General features: G+C 32.8%; 1 long non-coding RNA gene across 1 annotated transcript in view; it reads right to left on the reverse strand.

The window, feature by feature from the left end:
* Positions 1–16,715, reverse strand: part of LOC140524163 (uncharacterized) — a 35,126-nt gene extending 18,411 nt beyond the window's left edge. Inside the window, exons 1-4 of the long non-coding RNA XR_011973587.1 lie at positions 16,627–16,715; positions 8,699–8,956; positions 7,856–8,020; positions 6,443–6,512 (exon numbers count right to left, since the gene is read on the reverse strand). This is a non-coding gene — a long non-coding RNA (uncharacterized lncRNA). The remainder of the gene's footprint in view (positions 1–6,442; positions 6,513–7,855; positions 8,021–8,698; positions 8,957–16,626) is intronic.
* Positions 16,716–19,782: the final 3,067 nt, after the last annotated feature.

A 19,782-nucleotide genomic window follows, 5' to 3' on the forward strand; every position in this document is an offset into this window, starting at 1 on the left:
GATCAGTTTACATTTAGTGCCCAATGGAAAGACTTTTAGGCATAATTGTATTACAATATTCCTCAAGCTTATGTTCATTACAAAGTAGTTGGTGAAGGGATGTGGGGCCTTTAATTTCTGTTTATTTCTTGTTTTTAACAAGTTTATTCTAGTTTAGGACTTTTTGAAATTTTAGAGTTTTTTCCCCAATTAGCATTTTTTTTACTCCTCTCCCATCTACCCCCACATAAATACACTTAGTCATATAATACTTTTCCTACATTTCCTGTGTCCCAAAATGCATCTTTCTATATTTTGAGTCCATTATCTCTTTTAGAAGACAAATAGCATGCTTTATCATTAGATCTCAATGAACATGATTGTTCATTACACTGATCAGGGTTTTAAGTCCTGTAATTTTGTTTGTTTTTACAATATTGTTGTCCTTTTACATTTTTCTCCTGGATCTAATCACTTTGCCATACATAAGTTCATACAATTCTTCAGTGGTTTCTTTGAAAATGTCATTTCATCACTTTTATCTCATAGCAATATTTCTTTACATTCATATGTCATAATTTCTTTATCTGTTCTTTAATTGATAGATCCGCTCTTAATTTTCAGTTCTTTGACATAACAGAAAGATTTATGATATGAATATTTTCAAACTTTTTGTTTTCCTTTGGAGTTTAAGTCAAAGAGTATGCATAACCTAATGACATGGGAAGTATAGTTCCCAATTGTTTTTCAGAAAATTGGGGACAATTTACTGTTCTGCCAATAGTGCACTGATGTCCCTGTTTTCTTACAGCCCCTCAAAAATTCATAATTTTCTCTTTTTTGTCATTTTTGGCAATCTGATGTCAAATATGGAACAGTAAAATTTGTTTTAATTTACATTTTAATTATTCATTTCATTCTTTATTTTAAAATCATATTTCATTCACTTTTACTATGTCTATTGATAGCTTTGGGTTCTTCCTTTGAAAACTCAATTCATATCATTTGACTACTTAGCAGTTGAAAATGGCTCTTATTTGTATGCATTTGAAATAGTTCTTTATATATTTTGGAAATGAAACCTTCACAGTAATCTTTCTTGCAAAGATTTATTTCTCAATTAATTGTTTCTCTTTTAATTGTGACTAGGGAGGTTTTAGAACACTTAGGAAAGTTATAGATTAAAAACATTCTTTTATTTTTCTGTGCTCTCTACTATTCTTTGTCTCATCATGAATTAATCTAGTATCCATAGATCTGAAAGGTCATTCTAGCTCCTCTAATTTGTTTGTAATGTGACCTCTTATATTTGAGTCATACATCCATTTGCAGTATTTCTTGGTAGATGGTACAGGTTGTTCTAAAGGGATCATCACCTTGTTTAAAAAAAAAACTCTTAATAATTATTTCCACATAAGTGGTTTCTGTTTTAATCCCACATATTCCACATTGTTCATTCAAAAATTTTATCCTGAGAATTCTCCAAGAATTCATCAGACTGCCCTAGGGTTCTATGAGATTAAAATGGCTAAGAATTCTTTCTGTCTCTGTCTTTCTCTGTCTTCATGGTCTGTCTCTCTGTCTCTGTCTCTATCTCTTTCCCTTTTTCAGTTTCTATCTACCTGTCTATCGCTGTGTTTCTCCTTTTACATAATTATGTTCTAATCTTTTGTGCTTTCCATTCTTTTATTATGAATTCTGCCAACTCTTGTGTGATCCTGACTGTTAACACTTGAATTTTCTGGGAAATCTTTTTTATTTTCACTTTACCCTCTGGTTCTAATAGGTCCAAGTGCTTTTCATTCATGTTCTTCTGAAATATAGCATTCATATTCTTTTGCTACTCATGACTTTCAAGGGATCTGAAGATTTTTAGATTTTTTTTAAACCTCTGTTATTGTCCAGTTTTTTTTTTAATATGAGGTATATTATGGTTACTTTTTGCAACATTAAAGTTTTAATATTTCTTTCTCTCTCATGAATTCACCAACTTCTTTTAGATCCATTATTATTTCAGAGGGCTTGTAACTTGGGTAATGTTTTGTGCCATTTATACTAAGATGTTAATTTTCCTTCCAAGTCTTTCCTCTACCTGTCACAATTTTTTAATTCCCTCCTCCAGAAAATTTATTTCATTAAAAATACTGTTGCTCTATTTCTTCCAGGAATTTCAGCTGATATTGTGGCCAAATTATATTTATTTGGTTGATATTATGGAGTTATAATCTTCTGGATTTGTATTGGTGATTCTCTTGCTTTATAACAACCCTTTGCCATGGTTATTTACTCTCTGTTTACTCATTTTTCTAGCCATATTGCTAAATTGGAATTTTGAGTTAAGGCCAATCTCTGTTGACTTCTTAAGAGAATGTTGGGCCTTGTTTGTTTGGATTTGTATTCTCCATGTCCTAATGCTACTTTCTCTTGATATTGACTATTGTTTCTTAATGATCTTAGGAGTGACTGAAACTGTGGATCTTCAAGTTTTCACTGTGCTTTAAATGGTCTGATTTTAGGCAAAGTATGGTTTCCTGGGGCAACTAGGTGATGCAGTAGATAGAGTTCTGGGCCTAAAGTCAGGAATACTCATCTTCCAAAATTCAAATCTGACCTCAGATAGTTTCCACATTCTAGGCCAGTCACTTAATGTTCAGTTAGTTCCTTAAATGTTTCAAAAAAGCAACTGGAGAAGGAAAAAGCAAACTACTCCTATATCTTTGCCAAGAAAATCCCAAATGGAGTCACTAAGAGTCAGATATAACTAAAAATGACTGAATATCAGCAGCGCATTCTTTGTCTGAAATTTGTAAACTCCTGACCCTTCTTTATGGTTTGATAATATAACTGCAGTCTTGCCCTGGTTTGATCTTCAATGCATTGTGATTGGTCCTAGTTCTTATCAAATAATTTTCAGGTTCCTCAAGTTCCAAGCAACAAAATTATAGATTTATCCTTGTTCTGTAATCCTTATCATGGCCCCATGACTAATTCTGCAGTGCAGATCTAGGGTCAGAGACACACAGGTGCTGCTTATTTTGGTTTCTGGACCTTGCCCAGTACATCCGTAGTTGCTCCTTGCTTTCTACACAGAGTCAGGCCCGTCGCACCGGATCCATGATCTTGATTGTGTTTTAAAATATTTATCTCTATTTTTCAATATTCATTTTTTTAAGATTTTGAATTTTAATTCTTTTCATTTCCCCAAGAAAGCATGTAATCTGATGTAGGCCTATAAAACAATAATAAATATATTTCCACATTAGTCATGTTGTGAAAGAAAAATCAGAACAAAAGGGGGAAAAACTGAGAAAGAGAAAGAGAGAAAAAATAATATGCTTCAATATACATTCAGATGCCATAGTTCTTTCACTGAATGTGGATTGCATTTTCCGTCATGAGTCTTTGGAGTTGTCTTAGAACATTGTATTTCAGAGAAGAGCTGTTTATAAAAATTGGTCATCGTACAGTGTTGCTATTACTGTTTACAATGCTCTCATGGTTCTGCTGACTTCACTCAGCATCAGTTTGTGTAAGTCTTTCCTGGTTTTTCTGAGATCTGCCTGCTCATTTTTTATGGCACTATAGTATTCCATTACATTCATATACCACAACTTGTTTAGTCATTCCCCAATTGATGGGCATCCCCTCGATTTCCAGTTTTTGGCCACTCCAAAAAGAGCTGCTATAAATATTTTTGTACATGTGGATCTTTTCCCATTTTTATGATCTCTTTGGAATAGACACCTAGAAATGGCATTGCTGGGTCAAAGGGTATAGACAGTTTTATAGTCCTTTGGGCATAATTCCAAATTTCTCTCCAGAATGGTTGGATCAATTCACAACTCCACTAACAATGTGTTAGTGTTCCAATTTTCCCACATCTTCTCCAATATTTTTCATTTTCCTAATGTGTCTTGTTAGCCAAATCTGATAGTTGAGAGGTGGTACCTCAGAGTTGTTTTAATTAGTATTTTTCTAATAAATAGTGACTTAGAGCATTTTTATGTGACTATAGCTAGCTGTAATTCCTTTATCTGAAAACTGTTCATATCTTTTGACCATTTATCAATTGGGGACTTATTTCTTATACTCTTATGAATTTGACTCAATTGTCTATACATATGAGAAATGAGGCATTTTATCAGACACTGGCTATAAAAAAAATGTTTCCCAACTTTCTGGTTCCCTTCTAATCTTGGTTGCATTCACTTTGTGCAAAATATTTTCAATTTAATATAATCAAAATTATCCTTTTCGCATTCTTTATGTTCTTTCTCTCTTGTTTGATCCTAAATTCCTCAACTCTCTACAGGTCTGACAGTAAAACTATTCCATGCACTTCTGATTTGCTTAAAGTATCATCCCTTATGTCTAAATCTTGCACCAATTTTGGTATATGATTTTATCTTGGTATGTGGTGTAAGATGTTGGTTTGCTTACTTCTGAAATATTATTTTCTAGTTTTCTCAGGTGTTTTTTTCAAGTAGTAAGTTCTTCTCCCTGAAGATGGAGTCTTTGGGTTTATCAAATATCAAACAGTGAATTACTACAGTCATTTACAACTGTGTCTTGTATACCTAATCTATTCCACAGATGAACCACTCTATTTCTTAACCAGTACCAAGTAACTTTGATGATTTCTGATTTATAATACCATTTGAAATCTGATATGGCTAGACCACCTTCCCTTACATTATTTTTCCTTAATTTCCTTGATATCCTGTAATTTTTGTTCTTCCAGATGAATTATGTTATTATTTTTTCGAGCTCTATGAAATGATTGTTAGTTGTTTTATTGGTATGGCAATGAATAAATAAATTAATTTAGGTAGAACTGTCATTTTTATTACATTAGCAATAAGAGAAGTAAAAGAAGTTAACGGAATTATAATAGACTATAAGGAAAGAAATTTATCACTCTTTGCAGATGATAAGATGGTATTCTTAGAGAATCAACTCAAGAACTACTTGAAATTATGAACAACTTTAGCAAAATTTCAGAATAAATAATAAACTCACATGAACCATTAGCATTCCCATATATTATCAACAAAGTCCAGCTGCAAGAGATAGAAAGATAAATTCCATTTAAAATATAAATAGACTTGAGAATCTACCTGCCAAGACAAACCCAGGAATTATATGAAAACAACTACAAAACACTTTCCAGATATACAAAAAGATACAAATAGAGTCAGATTGAAACAACTGGAAAAATATTAATTGCTCATGTGTATGCCAAGCAAATATAATAAACATGACAATTCTACTTAAATTAATCTCTTTATTCAGTGCCATGCCAACCAAACTATCAAAAATTATTTTATAGAGCTAGAAAAAATAATAAAATTCATCTGGAAGTACAAAGCTCAAATATATCAAGGGAACTAATGAAAGAAAATTGAAAGGAGGTGGTCTAGCCATACCAGATCTCAAACTATATTATACAACATTAATTGCCAAAAAAATCTGGTGCTGGCTAAGAAAGGGATTGGTGGATCAGTGGAATAGATTAGGTACAAATTGCATTATAGTAAATGACCGTAGCAATCTAATATATGACACACCCAAAGACCCAAGCTTTGAGAACAAAAACACATTATTACTTTTATACAGAATTAAAGTATTAAGTTTTTTAACCTCCCTAACAGAATGAACATGGCCTTTAAATAATAAAGTTTAATTAACTATCCTGATAATGCATGTTAATATTTGAACCTTATAAAGCTTCAGATAACTGTGTTTGACTTGTTGCTTATACAAAAATGTTTTAATCCAGAAAACTCTTCTTTTCAAAAATGACCTCCAGACATTTATAGATATAAATTGCAAGTAATTCTGTTTCACTTACACACCAGGTGAAAATGTCAGCAGAACCATTTCTTTAACCTAAAACCAGGGAATGAAATGTATTTTTTCATACTGTAGGCACCACTGAAAAGTACTTATTTATCCTTGGTATACAGAAGAACACTGCACTTTTTGACTCTTAGGTGTCTTCTATTAAAAAAAAAAAAAGAACCCAGTGACCACTTGACCCCCCAGATCATGTTGGTGTACATCTTCACTACTTCCTTTTTTATCATATTTGGCAGATAGACTGTGCAGGTTCTTTACAAGATTTTTCTGTGAAAGCAAGATTGTGCAGATCCAAATTATATAGCAAACGCAGAACCTTTATAAAAAACAAATGCATACCAACAATCCCATAATCAGCATAATATACATAATGGATACATGAATATCATAAATATAACGAAAAGACAATTGCATCATCTTACCTACTTTTATGATGGAAAAATATTACTCTAGCCCACAGTAGATTGCTTTTGTGAAAGAATGCCCTAACTCAGTTATTTATATGCTAACAGGAAATACATATTCAAAATTTCCTTTCAGAAATTGTGAACAAATGATGCTTATGGACCTATTAAGAAAACAAACATTTCACAAGTCAACTTACCCCCTTCATCCGTACAAAGAAATGTTGATGGGATTTCTGCTTATGCCTGATGTTGCTGCTGCTGCCACTGCTGCAGAATAGGAGAAGATATAATTCACATGATATTCAGCCTCTTCAAGCTCTCCCTAAACCCAAGCATGATGAATGTTTCAAAAAGATCAACAAGCCTGCACAAAAAAACAAAACTTATTTTTGACATTAACTGTTGAGGAAACTAGAAAACAATATGGCACAAACTATACCATATATCAAGATAATGTCAAAAATGGTACATGATTTATACATAAAGGCTGATGCCATATTCAAATTAAGAAAGTATGGAATAGTTTATCTGTCAGATTTACAGACAAAGGTAGAATTCAGGACTCAAAATTTAGGACCAAAGAAGATATAGTAATCATTAGTTACATAAAATTAGAAAGGTTTTGCACAAACAGAATCAGTGCAACCAAAATTATAAGAAAAGTAGAGAATTGGGAAAAAATTTTGCAGCAAGTATTTCTGATAAAATCTTCATTTCTAAAATGTACAGAGAACAAAGTCAAATTTATTAAAATACAAGTCATTACCCAATTGATAAATGGTCAAAGGATATGAAAAGCAGTTTTCAGATGAAGAAATAAAAACTGTCTCTAATCATATAAAAATACTCTAAATCATTATTGATTAGAGAAATGTATATTAAAACAACTCTGAGATATCACCTCACTCAAATTGGCTAATATGACAAAAAAGGGAAAATGTTGAAAATTGGAGGGAATGTGGGAAAACTGGGACAATAATGCACTCTTGGTGGCTTTATGAATTGATCCAACCTTTCTGGAGAATAGTTTGTAACTATGGTCAAATGGCTATAAAACTGTGCATACCCTGTGATCCAGCAATACCATTGTTAGGTCTATATCCCAATGACATCCAAGAAAAGGAAGAGGATCTATTTGTACAAAAAATATTTTTAGCAGCTCTTTTTGTGGTGGTTAAGAATTGGAAATCAAAGGGATTCCCATTAATTGGGAATAGCTAAACAAATTGTGGTATATGATTATAATACAATATCATTGTATTATAAATATGACAAGCAGTATGATTTCAGAAAAACCTGAAAGATAGAGATAAATTGATATACAATGAACAGGAGGATGTTGCATACAGTAATAGCAACACTATCCAATGCATCATTATTCATTATAATGAATTGTCAAAGGAGAAAAAATCTCATGTCTTCCTGAACACATCATGATTTTGTTTTTGTTTTTATCTTTCCCCCAGCCCTAAACACCAAGTGCTTAGGAGGTCTATTATAATTTCAAGGCAATAATTCACAGCAATAGATTATTTCAGGTAATCCTTTCATACTCTCAGGGGCTTAAGTATATCATTACACATTGCAAATTCAATTACTCTTTTGAATACCTCTTCTCCTGACCACAGCTACTCATGTATCCCACAGAGATGATTGGTAAGTATATAGCACAGTTATAATTGGCCTCTGGTTGTTCCAAAGTTGAATGATATTTTGTGGAATCTGGACAGATTATTCCTGGGGAATGGGGAGGAGGGGAATATCTGTTGTTGTACCTGGTGATGAATAGGTAAAGATAAAAGTAAAGAAGCATTAATATGCATTATTCATATGTATGCAGAAAGAAAAATTACAAAGATGACTACTAATTTTATTTTGTCCTTTCATATGTTTGTAGAAGTTTATTGTTTAAAATATGCCCTACAGGGATCAAATAAATATACATGAAATAGAGGAACTCTTTGAACAATTTATATTCTACTGCTATTTGAAAAATAGTTTACAGAGTAGACTATCTCAGGTATTTTTCAATTATGACTTAAAAATTCTGCAGGCTGTATATTTTTATGCACATGTTTATGAAAGAAATAAATATAGTATCACTTAATATTGCAGAACCACTCATACAATGTCTAAATTGCTCTTAAGTGAGTCACATTGAGATCCTCAGAGTGATTGTTTAAGACAAAATCTGCCATAGGACATGATTTTGCCTCCCTTCCTTCTCTCTTTAAGTTAAAAATTTTTATAGGATTCGCTAAAAAGTCCTATTTACAGAACAAGGGTGAAACATGTGAAATCTGCATTTGGACTAGAAATCCTTTAAGGACAGTGTGATCACCATGCTTCAATTAGCAGCAACTCTGCCGAAACAAAAATCTTCAGTACAAATTAAACCATTGCTTGAGACATCTTCAATTATTACTAATAAGAAATCATTGTTCTGAATGTACCTTCAGAAGGATATGGTGTGTCAACTCTCCACTTCTGGTTTTTCCAGGTAATATAATTTAATCAGGTATCAACTCTTTTCATATGATGTTGACTCATTTCTAATTAACAGAGATGTACCATTGAAGAACAAAAGCAGGTCTGTGGCAGAGTTCATCCTCTCATTAGGAGGATTATTTGCTTCAGAAAGGAGTCAAGAGTTGTGTTCTTTCAAATCCAAAGAGAAAGGTGATTAAAATGATTTTGTCTCAGAGGTTCAGCTGGTGATTTCAAAATAAAAGTTAATCAAGGTTAGTAGAGCCTCTGTCAATGAACCAAAGAAACAAATATTATAATGAACTATTATGCGACAGGAAGATTGATGGAGCTTATTCATCCATTTCTACACTTAAAAAAACCTTACAAATGTCAGTCCTATTTACCACTTTTCTTTGAAATAGATAAAAATGTAAAGATATTTTACATTTACTGCAGAGATCTTTTGTGCTAGGGTTGTGGAATGAATATCACTTTTATTCACTAGCCCACAATTGAAAAATACTATGTATTCTGAAAAGGAAATGGATTCCATTTGAACTGAAACGGAAAGATTAAAATAGTGATGAAATCACTCCCTAAAGTATCTCCCTACAGTCTTATTAAAAAAGGAAATCCATTAAGAATAGAGTGAATAAATTCTCTCCTGTATCTATGACTCTGAAACTTCATTTATGAAAGTAACCAAGGCCAGAACTTGTTCTCCAGTAAATTGAGGCATTCACCTATCACCCAGTGAAATCTGAAGGGATTGTTTAACCTTTCTTTAAGTCCGACTGCTGTACCCAAGTCTTAAAACTTTCATATCACTTCATAATGAAAATCTTGTTGTAAAGGCATTTCTTGACCTCAATAATGTTTCAATTTCAGCCATGCAAACTGAATTCATCATAACAGGTTCTATTATTATGATCTCATCTTACAAAGTTAAACTCTAATAATCAAATAATGGCTCTACTCCTATATTGTGTTCCTTGAATTTCATGTTTTCTCCTTCCACTGTTATTGCAAGTATCAAAAAAGCCAAGTAATTTGTTAGTGGTGAAAATGAATATAGGATTCATAGAATCACAATATTTCATATTTGGAAGAGACCATAGGAATGATTTAGTCCCAATTTAGGACTTCCCTCAGCAGCATCTCCTTAGAAGGCATCAAGACTCTGCTTGAAAACCTATAATGATTATAATACCACAACTGGATGAAGGGATCTCTTTCACTTTGAAAAAATTCTAAGTGTTAGATTTTTTTTTTCTGTAGAGGCTATACTGACTTCTCTATGCTCTCTACTTATTTCCCTTATTTTTTTATTTTTCCCTTATTCCCTTATTTCCTTATTTTTTTGTTTTCTAATTTCTAAAACCAAACAGATCAAAGCTTTCCTGCTTCAGGCTCATCACAGCATCCACTTGTACCCCCTACTTGCCTGCTACATACTGCTAATTTAAAGATGTCTCAGAAACTCAAATAGAGAAAGGTCAAAACAGTGTAGAAGTACCAGTCTTTCTACAATAGAAGAATTCAAGAAATTCAGTGAAAAATAATTGCTGTTGCCTATAAATACTGTGAAAATGTTAATATGCATGTAGCATGTATAATCAAAGAATAAAATTAGAACAAGTCAAACCTATGTATACTACTTGCAAAAGTCTTTTAAATTATTATAAACAAAACAGTGAAAGACTGATTTCACAGATCAATTGATATGTGTACCCTTGTACATCTATGCATATTTTTTCATTTTTCTTTTTCCTACTATATCTGTAATATAGAGTACTATATAACTATTTTGTTAACTAATTTCAGCAATTTTTTGTTCAGTTTTTTTAAATGACATTATCCCCTGAAGACCCTGTTGAGTTTTTTAGCAGCATGTATTTTTTGTTTTTTTTTTTTGCTTCCCTTGAGAGAATCAACAAAAATAAAGGCAAGAATACAAAGGAAACACACGTGCTTCTATACATATGCCCTAAATAATTTTCAGCTTCTTACTAATTCCAGAGATATCAAATTTGTGTTTCAATTTTACCATGCTAAGTACTCTGAATTCACTACACAATTTTTCAGTTCTTTGCTTTATTTTGGCAGCATAGTTCTGGCACTATGCTTTAAAATACCAGCTATAGAATTCATCTCTTCATGGCATACCAAAATAATCTCAGCTGACAGAATTTCTTCAAGAGTGTTCACAGAGAGAGACTTGGGTTTTAGATTAGATCAGTCTGACTATGGTGTATCATTGAAAAGCAGAATAAAAAACAAAAATAAAACTGGATAAGTTGACAAGAATGTACTTTTGAGAAGTTGTTTCTGATTTTAAATTTTATAATGATACTTCAACTGAGAGATGCTGGTATCCATCTCAGAGGATGAACTTCATTTAGGTGAAAATTTTGCAATAACTGGAGATGCTGAGAAAAACAATATAGAATTCTAAAAGAAAACAAAAACACAATATGAATGAATATGGGGCACATTTTCTATCTCTGAAATCACAACAGAAACAGAAAATATTTTCTGTCAGTTCCTAAAGTTGTAGTTATTTCAACACTTGAACCTTATTTAACAGAGTCCATAGTCTCTTTTTTCTTTTTGTGTATATTCTCCTTTTATTACTTAAAACTCTGCCCAAGGGATGATCTAAAGGTACAAATAGTTTGATTCTCTATGTTTAATATTATTTTTTCCCTATGTTTATTTACACAATGCCAAAGTCTGGGATAAAAGTTGGCACTTTATTAAAATTGGTTGAACTATAAGACATCCAAATGACAATGGAGATTCAACCATTCCATTTTAATTTCAAATTAATTTCTTGAATTCTTTACTCATACCAGATGACTTTAAGTTTCACTGGGATAATCAATTTGATTCAATTAATTACATTCTTTTTTTTTTCCTTTCCCAAGTATATTACATGATCAGTCTAGCAGCTGGTGTTAAATGTTGGGCTATTTACAAAAAAAAAAAAGTTTGTCATTTGGATGAATGAGTGAAAAAAAAAGAATGAAAAGAATTAGCACTTACTACAGACCAAGCATTGTGCTAAGCACTTCCCAAATATCTCATATGAACTTCCTAAAAACTATGTGAGGCAAATATCATTGAACACATTTTACTATTGAGGAAATTGAGGCAGATCAAGGTTAAGTAACTTGTCCAGTATCATTCAGCTAGGGAATTTCTGAGGACAGATTTTAAGTTAGGTCTTCCTGACTCCAGTGCCATATCCACTGTGCCATCTAGTCACTTTGGTGGGCTCTACTCTGTCATTTCTTTGGGATATTGGCATTGGTGTTGCTTGTCCTTTATTTTAGAAGAGAACCAATGATATCACATGTCTTAACTTGCAAATGAATTGGATTTAAGTGAAGCAGAGCTGTGCAAAGTCTTTCTTCCGGAGTCATTAAAGTGTAGCAACAAGAAAAAATCAAAATGAGTAATCTGTATCTATATAGTGTGTTTCCATCTGGGAACCTATGCTCACAGGTCTACATTTTTAAAACTCAACTTAAATTCCCTTTTTCAGAAACATTTTCCTGTTCCCTCTATTTATAAACTGTTCCTCCTCAAAATATATTGTATTGATATATCCATTTAAATGTTCTAACTGCCCTATAGAATGGAAGAAACAAGTGCAGGTTCCATTTTTCTTCTGGTTGGTATCCCCAATGACTTGATGTCTTACACACATAAAATGTTTAATAAATGTTTCTCAAATTGTATGGAATTTAATTACAATGAAAATTTCAATAGTAAGTCATTTACATAATTAACCAAAGCTCCCCTAACAGAAAGCCATCTTCTTATTTTTTATTTGATCTCACTGGATATTACATACCAAAAACCAAAGAATCACAACACTTCTGATTTGGAAGATATCTCAGAGGCTATCTAATCCAACTCCTTTATTTTACATTTAAGAAAAGCAACACACCATTACAAAATACAGTCAGTCATCTAGTTTTTGATTAGTGATCTTCAATGATCACACACAAACTATCTCTCATGAGAGTCTACTTCTATTTTGGGTAGTTTTAGTTTTAAGAAATTATTTCAAACATCAAGTCTAAATGTTCCTCTTTGTAACTTCTACCCATTGATCCTACTTCTAAAGGCTCAAATAAAACATACCCAATCCCTCTTATCCATAACAAGCCATCTTGAAACCCTGGAAGATAAACATTATGGCCCCTAAGTCTTCTTTTCTCCAGGCTCAAGATCTTCAGGTCATAGATAAAAATGCCAAACAGAATAGGGCCAGCGAAGAACAGATCCCTGGAAGACTCCAGTGAAGATCTCCCAAGTTAAATTAACTAACAACTGAGGAACCTGAGTACATATATTTAAAATCTCACTTCTTATATATATAATCTCCATAAGCTTGGACAAGTCCCTTAACCTCACTCAGCTTCACTTTCCTTATCTAAAACATGAAAGGGTTAGACTACATGGATCTAGATATATCAATTGCTCCTAAAATCAGACCATTCAACCATTTCTGAAATAACCTTTTATACTTTCATTTAGCCTATATGTTCCCATTTTTTGTATAAGAATACTGTGAGTCACTCTGGCAAATGTTTTGCTAAAATCTACAGTATTACAATATCATATCAGAAGTTTAGGGATATAAGGAACCCAGAAGCCATCTGACAATATTCTCAATTTAGGTATGAGAAATGAGGTACAGAAAGTTTGTTACTTGCCCAGAATTGCATAGATAGTAAATACTTCAGGCAGAATTTCAACTGAGATCTTCCTGATTCCAAGTCTAGTGCTTTATCTACTATGCCATGATGTCTCCCTTACAACTTTAGTAAAGCTATCAGAAAGGAAATAGATGAACTTACATTTTCTCAATTGTATGCTAAATAGCTCTTGTGTTATTTTTCCACTGTAGTTTTCAGGATTGTTTTTTTTTTATTTTAATTTATTATGTTCTGGGTGATCTGTCTATCTAAGTTCTCTCTGTGAATGTTGTTTTCAAGGTTATTGGCTTTGACTTATATAGAATTCTTATTAAATTTATATCTTTTTCTTCATTTGTGATTTGTTCTACTTCTATATTTTTGAGTTCCAAACAATCATTCTTTAGATCAAATTTCTAAATTTTTGAGAGATTATCTATCATTTAATATTTTTAAAGAGAACTCTGATTTTTTTTTTTACCCAGTGCCTCATAGAGTACATGGCATATTGTAACATTTGAAGTATAGTAGGTCTTCTCAAATCCCTCTAACCATGCCATTTCCACTTACGCCATCACTTCCCTCTCCACCAGAAAAAAAATTGACCTCTGCCCATAGAAACTGATATGTCAATTTAAGCATTGTTTTAATGGCTTTCAGATCTTCAAAGAATTCCCAGGACTTTTTTAGTCTGCAGACCTGAATGTCAGCGCCACCAAAAAAAAAAAAAAGTACTTTGCTGAGTTTCAGGCCTCTATATCAATTTCAAGACATCTAGAAACTACATTCTACTTTCCAGTTCCTCTTTTCTGTTTTGTCTTGCTTCCTTAAAATGTAAGCTCCTTGAGGACAGGAACTGTCTCACATCCTTTCATTTTGTCCCCAGTACTTAATACAGTACCTAGCACATAGTAAGTGCTTAATAAAAGTTCTGTCTCTATCTTGATATGCAAAATTAGTGTTCATTGATAGAATAGAAACCACTGAAGATTTCACTGAAGGCCTTCTATTTGGAGGTTATGACACATTCACATTTAGTCTCATGGCACATGTTTTGCCTTGCTGCCACATTCCTTGTTTTGGTCATTTAGCAATCTGTCCAGAACCTTAGCCTGTGTCTACAAAACACATACATTTCACCCAGTTTACCTGAAATATTTTGGTTCTAGCATATTTAACAAGTTCAATTAGTCATTTCAGTCAAACAACACATTCAGATTCCTTTCAATAGTTTTTTTTTCTGAGTTATAAAAAATGTATACTAAAATCAGGGAGTTGGACTAAGTGATTGCTTAAGTTTGAAATTCCATGGTCCAATAAAAGCAAAGGTTTAAAAGAAAATGACTTTTGAAGCAATGCTTTATGTATGAGCATAGAAGATGGACAATAATCCTGTACTTTTTCATGAAAATTGGCTTAGTAGGATTTGAAAATGATAATCCAGTTAATTATTGTTGAATTACAAAGATAATTCTGCACATGCCGTAACATTGTTAATTGCTGCATTAAAACAGTGTTGAATATGAATTATTGCAAATGAGTTCATGATTAACACCAGTAAATACCCAAGAATTTGGAAACAACAAAGCAATCATTTAATCTTCCTTTTATCTCTTAGGACTGCTCATTAAAGCAATATATTTTCTATGTTTAATCGATCTATTTTTCGTTTCCATTTGGATCTGAGGGAAAAAAATATACAAGTGAAAAACTGCTCTACAGTTTAACAAAATTATCCAAAGAAGCCTACTTTACCTTGGTTCCAGGAAAAGATGGCTATACTTAGTAGCCTTGAAATTAAGTTCTGACTTCACCACTTATAAACCTCATGATTTTGGTCAATTCCCTTAACCTCTGTTTCTTCTTACCTCAAAGAACACAAGATTAGAGAGACTGATGCAAGATTATAGTCACAGAATCTCGGAATTGATAGGGACTCAGAAGACACAATCTATTTCAAGACTAGCTAAGAATTTCCTCTGTAGTATTCCTTATGTCCATGTAGTCTAGATTTCCCTTGCAGACTTTGAATAGCAGACCCATCACCTCCCAAGGTAGCCCATTCCACTTTGAAAAAGGTCTTATTATTATGAAGGAAGGAATGAAGGAAGAAAAGAATGAAGAAAGGAAGGATAGGGAAGGAAGGAAGGAAGGAAGGAAGGAAGGAAGGAAGGAAGGAAGGAAGGAAGGAAGGAAGGAAGGAAGGAAGGAAGGAAGGAAGGAAGAAAAAAAGCACTAAGTACCTACATTGTTCCAAACGCTGTGCTGAGTACCTTACAAATATTACCTCACTTGATATTCACAACATATGAAGAATAATACTACTTAAGAAACTCTTTAGGGGCACAAAATATAAAATCCAAGAAACGTACAGTAACAAATCCTAGGCCTCCAAGATCTATAAACAAATTCATCAGTATATGTAGTGTGAAATAGGGATTAAAATGTATTTAGGCAAATTTGACCTCAAAAGTATTAATTAAGAATTGATAATATGGGTTTCCTGATTGGTACATGACCATTTAAAAGTATACTTTATTCAAATAAATAGGATATGATAGGATAGGATAGAATGCTAAAGGATGGCAGAGTAGCATTGCACCTGAAGAAGTCACAGTCATGTGATTATACAGGAATCACATAGGGAATCATAGAGAAAATTAAATGAATTCAAAGGAATCAAAAGCAAATGTAATCAGAGAATAATACAGACCACCTGATCAGAAAGGAGAACTAGATCGAGCACTTAGTAAATAATACAAATTTGGTATAAAAGTCTAATTAGAAGCTTTGAGTGACTTTAATTATCTGGATGCCTGTTGGAGCTCTCAACGAAAATAACAACCAATAGCTAAAAATTTATAATCTTTCACAAATAATAACAATTTTATCCTCTGAAAAGTTGAAATAGCCATTATGATGGAACCAAACAGATCCTATACTGTGGTATGAAAATTAAGGGAACTTTAGGTAGAAGTAACACATTGCATTTTAGAAGCTATAAGAGACAAAGAATAACATAATAGAGTCATAAGTACCTTACAGTTTATAAAAAAACAGATCATAAAGGCTTCAGTGAGTTGCACATAATAGAAGCTTAATAAATACTTATTGAATTTGAATCAATTTAAAAGTTTACTTAAAATATTACAGCTCATTATCTTTTACCACAAACGCTATTCTTTTCCTATCTTCTGTATCACCTATCATCCAAGGTACCACCATCCTCCTAGTCACAATAGGTTTACAACTTAGATCCTCAGCTCTTCTCTCTCACAGACTATATCCAGATCTGTTGCTGTATCCTCATGACTTTACCTTCAAAACCTCTCTTACGCATTCCCCTCCTCTATTATGACATGGATACTAACCCTAGTGTAGGTTGACATCATCTTATGCATAAACTAGTGCATTAGCATGCTGGCTGATCTCCCAGTTTTAAGGAGGAATCTATACTCTACTCAAGTCCATTCTCCACTTAGCTATCAAATTGACCTTTATAAAACTGCAGAACTGACTATATCACCCAACCCCATGCTCTAATTCAGTAAATTTTGGCAGTCCTCTTCACGATAAAAAGCAAAATCTATTTTTATTTGTTTTTCAAAGCCCTTCATAATCTTGTCCCTCTCATATCTTCTTTCCAATCTCATCCATTTCTCAATCCTGCATATTTAGAGACTCAATGGCATGGGTATCCTTGCTGTTCTGTTTACAGGACATGCCATATACCAATACGGAGCATTTTCACAAGCTGTCCCCCAGGCCTTAAATTCTCTCATCTCTGTTCCCTGACTCCTCTGACTTCCTTCAAGTTCCAGCTAAAATGCCATCTTTTATATCAAGACTTTCCTGATCATTTTTTAAATTTATTTTTAAATTTTTATTTATTTTTAGTTTTCACAATTCACTTCCATAAGATATTTTCCCCAAATTTTTCCCCATCCCTCCTCACCTCACACCCCAAGGTGTCATGCAATCTGGCACAGGTGATGCATATACCTTCATGATAAACATATTGTCACAGTCACATTGTAAAAAAGAATCAGAACCAATGGAAGAAAATATGAGAAAGAAGAAACAAACAAAAAAGAGAGAGCAAATATTATGCTTTGATATGCATTCAGATTCTACAGCTGCTTTCCTGGATGTGGATAGTATTTTTCATCATAAGTGACCTGCAGTTGTCTTAGATCATTGTATTGCTAAGAAGTAGCAAGTGCATCAAAGTCATGGTACAATGCTAATGTTACTATGTAAAATGTTCTACTGGTTCTGCTCACTTCACTCAGCATCAGTTCATGTGAGGTTTTTAGGTTTTCCTGAAATCTACCTTCTCATCACTTTTAATGGAACAAGAGTATTATATTATGTTCATATACCATAACTTGTTCATCCACTTCCCAATTGATTGGCATTCCCTCAATTTCCAGTTCTTGGTTACCACAAAAAGAACTGTTATAAATATTTTTGTACATGTTGGTCCTTTCCCCATTTCTATGATCTCTTTGGGATACAGACCTAGAAGTGTTATTGCTGGGTCAAAGGTTATACACAGTTTTATTGCCCTTTGTTCATACTTCCAAACTGTTCTCCAGAATGGTTGTTCATTCTTAATTCCAATTTATCCTATACATATTTTGCTTGTACATCATTGTTTTTGGATTATCTTCCCCATCAGATTCCTTGAGAGTAACAAATTTGGGGAGGGTCTTAATTTGTAATTCCAGTGCTTAGTAGAGTACTTGGCATATAATAGGCATTTAATAAATGCCTATCATTTAATTCACTTATTAGACTTATCTGTTGCCTCACCTCCACTTACTGGCATCCATTGTTTCTTCCACAATTCAATTCAAATCTCATTTTATGCAGCAGGCCTTTCCTACTTTACTAACCCAACTACTAGTGTCTTGCCTTTGAGATCACAGAAAGTATCCAATAATTGTTTCATTCTGTCCTGAAGTGTTACATCTCTCTTATACATCACAGTTTTGAAGACTTGGTTATAACAAATTTTATTAATGATTATTGACCCAAAATTTTAAATAGAACCCTAGCAAAAATATCACAACAATCTGCTCCCCCCACCAAAAATGAACAGTTGTTGCCAAGCAGGACTTATGCCAAGTGGGAAAAAAGTATGATTCAATAAGAGGAAAAATGATAAGGATAATTACATTTTTTTGTTGAATGTTTATTTTTATTTCAGTTTTTAATTAATTTTAATCTTTACTGAATTGGCTTTCTGATCATATACAGACATCTGATACAAGAATGAATGATTCCCAAACTAGTAATTAGTTGTTTCCTGTCAAATTTTAATTGATTTCATGTTTTATAATATGCTTAGGTATTTGGCATGTGCAGTGCTTCCCAGTTCTTGTCTCAAAAAAAAGCATTCATGCTGTATAGGTGTGAGACTCCTTTGTAGTCTGTAAGTTTTTATTCTCTCTGATTCTTTCTTCCTGTTTCCCAAAGTCTTCATCTATTGCATTATTCTTTCTAAGTAGTCTGTAATGTACTCTGATGCTTCTGTTTCTGTATCCACAGATCTTTACTAAAATGATTTCTTCTAGGCGTCACACCATTTCTATTTGTATATCTTCTTAATATACATTACTACTCGCTTTCTTCTTTTATCTATCCTACTTAATTTAAGTGATGCATGTCCTCAAATATCTATTTTCAGTAGTTCACAAATATAGAGGTGAATGGGATTTCTAAGCCTATCTTGTCCATTCCCTCATTTTATAGAAAAGGAAACTGAGACCTGGAGAGGTTCTCGTTATGACTGTCCTCCCAGTAAGTTTTTTATGAGCCTTAATTGGTCAAATTTATCTCTCTAGTTAAAATCATCAGTTCACCTTGCTTATTATTTACTGCTTTGTACATTTATATGGAAACATACAAAGTCATGGGTCTCATTACCAATATTTTCTTGAGAGATGTGAACAAATATGTTATTGAAATTTCAATAACTGATTTGTCCAGCATCCCCAATCAGCCAGTCAAGAAATGTTTTCAATGAAGAGAAACGAGTTTTGTTTTGTGGAGTTTGTTCTTCTCAAATTCATTCTGGATCTTTATGAACACTGTCTCATGCTTACAAACTATCTGATTGATGGTAAATTCAAGAATTTTGCCAATAATTGGTGTCAAGCATCTCATCTGTAGTCTGTAAAATTCATTCTCCCCTCTTCTTAAAATTTAGACATTTTGACCATTACAGTTACTCCAAGATGGTAGAATTCTGGGAATATAATGGTATCAGGTTAGAGAAGTAGGACAGTCAGTTTAGAGAATCTCTGAGGATGACAATTAACAAGTTAGTCCTGCAGTCTGTTATTTAAGGTAGC

The sequence above is a fragment of the Notamacropus eugenii genome, chromosome 2, assembly GCF_028372415.1.
Source record: "Notamacropus eugenii isolate mMacEug1 chromosome 2, mMacEug1.pri_v2, whole genome shotgun sequence".
NCBI classification, from domain to species: domain Eukaryota; kingdom Metazoa; phylum Chordata; class Mammalia; order Diprotodontia; family Macropodidae; genus Notamacropus; species Notamacropus eugenii.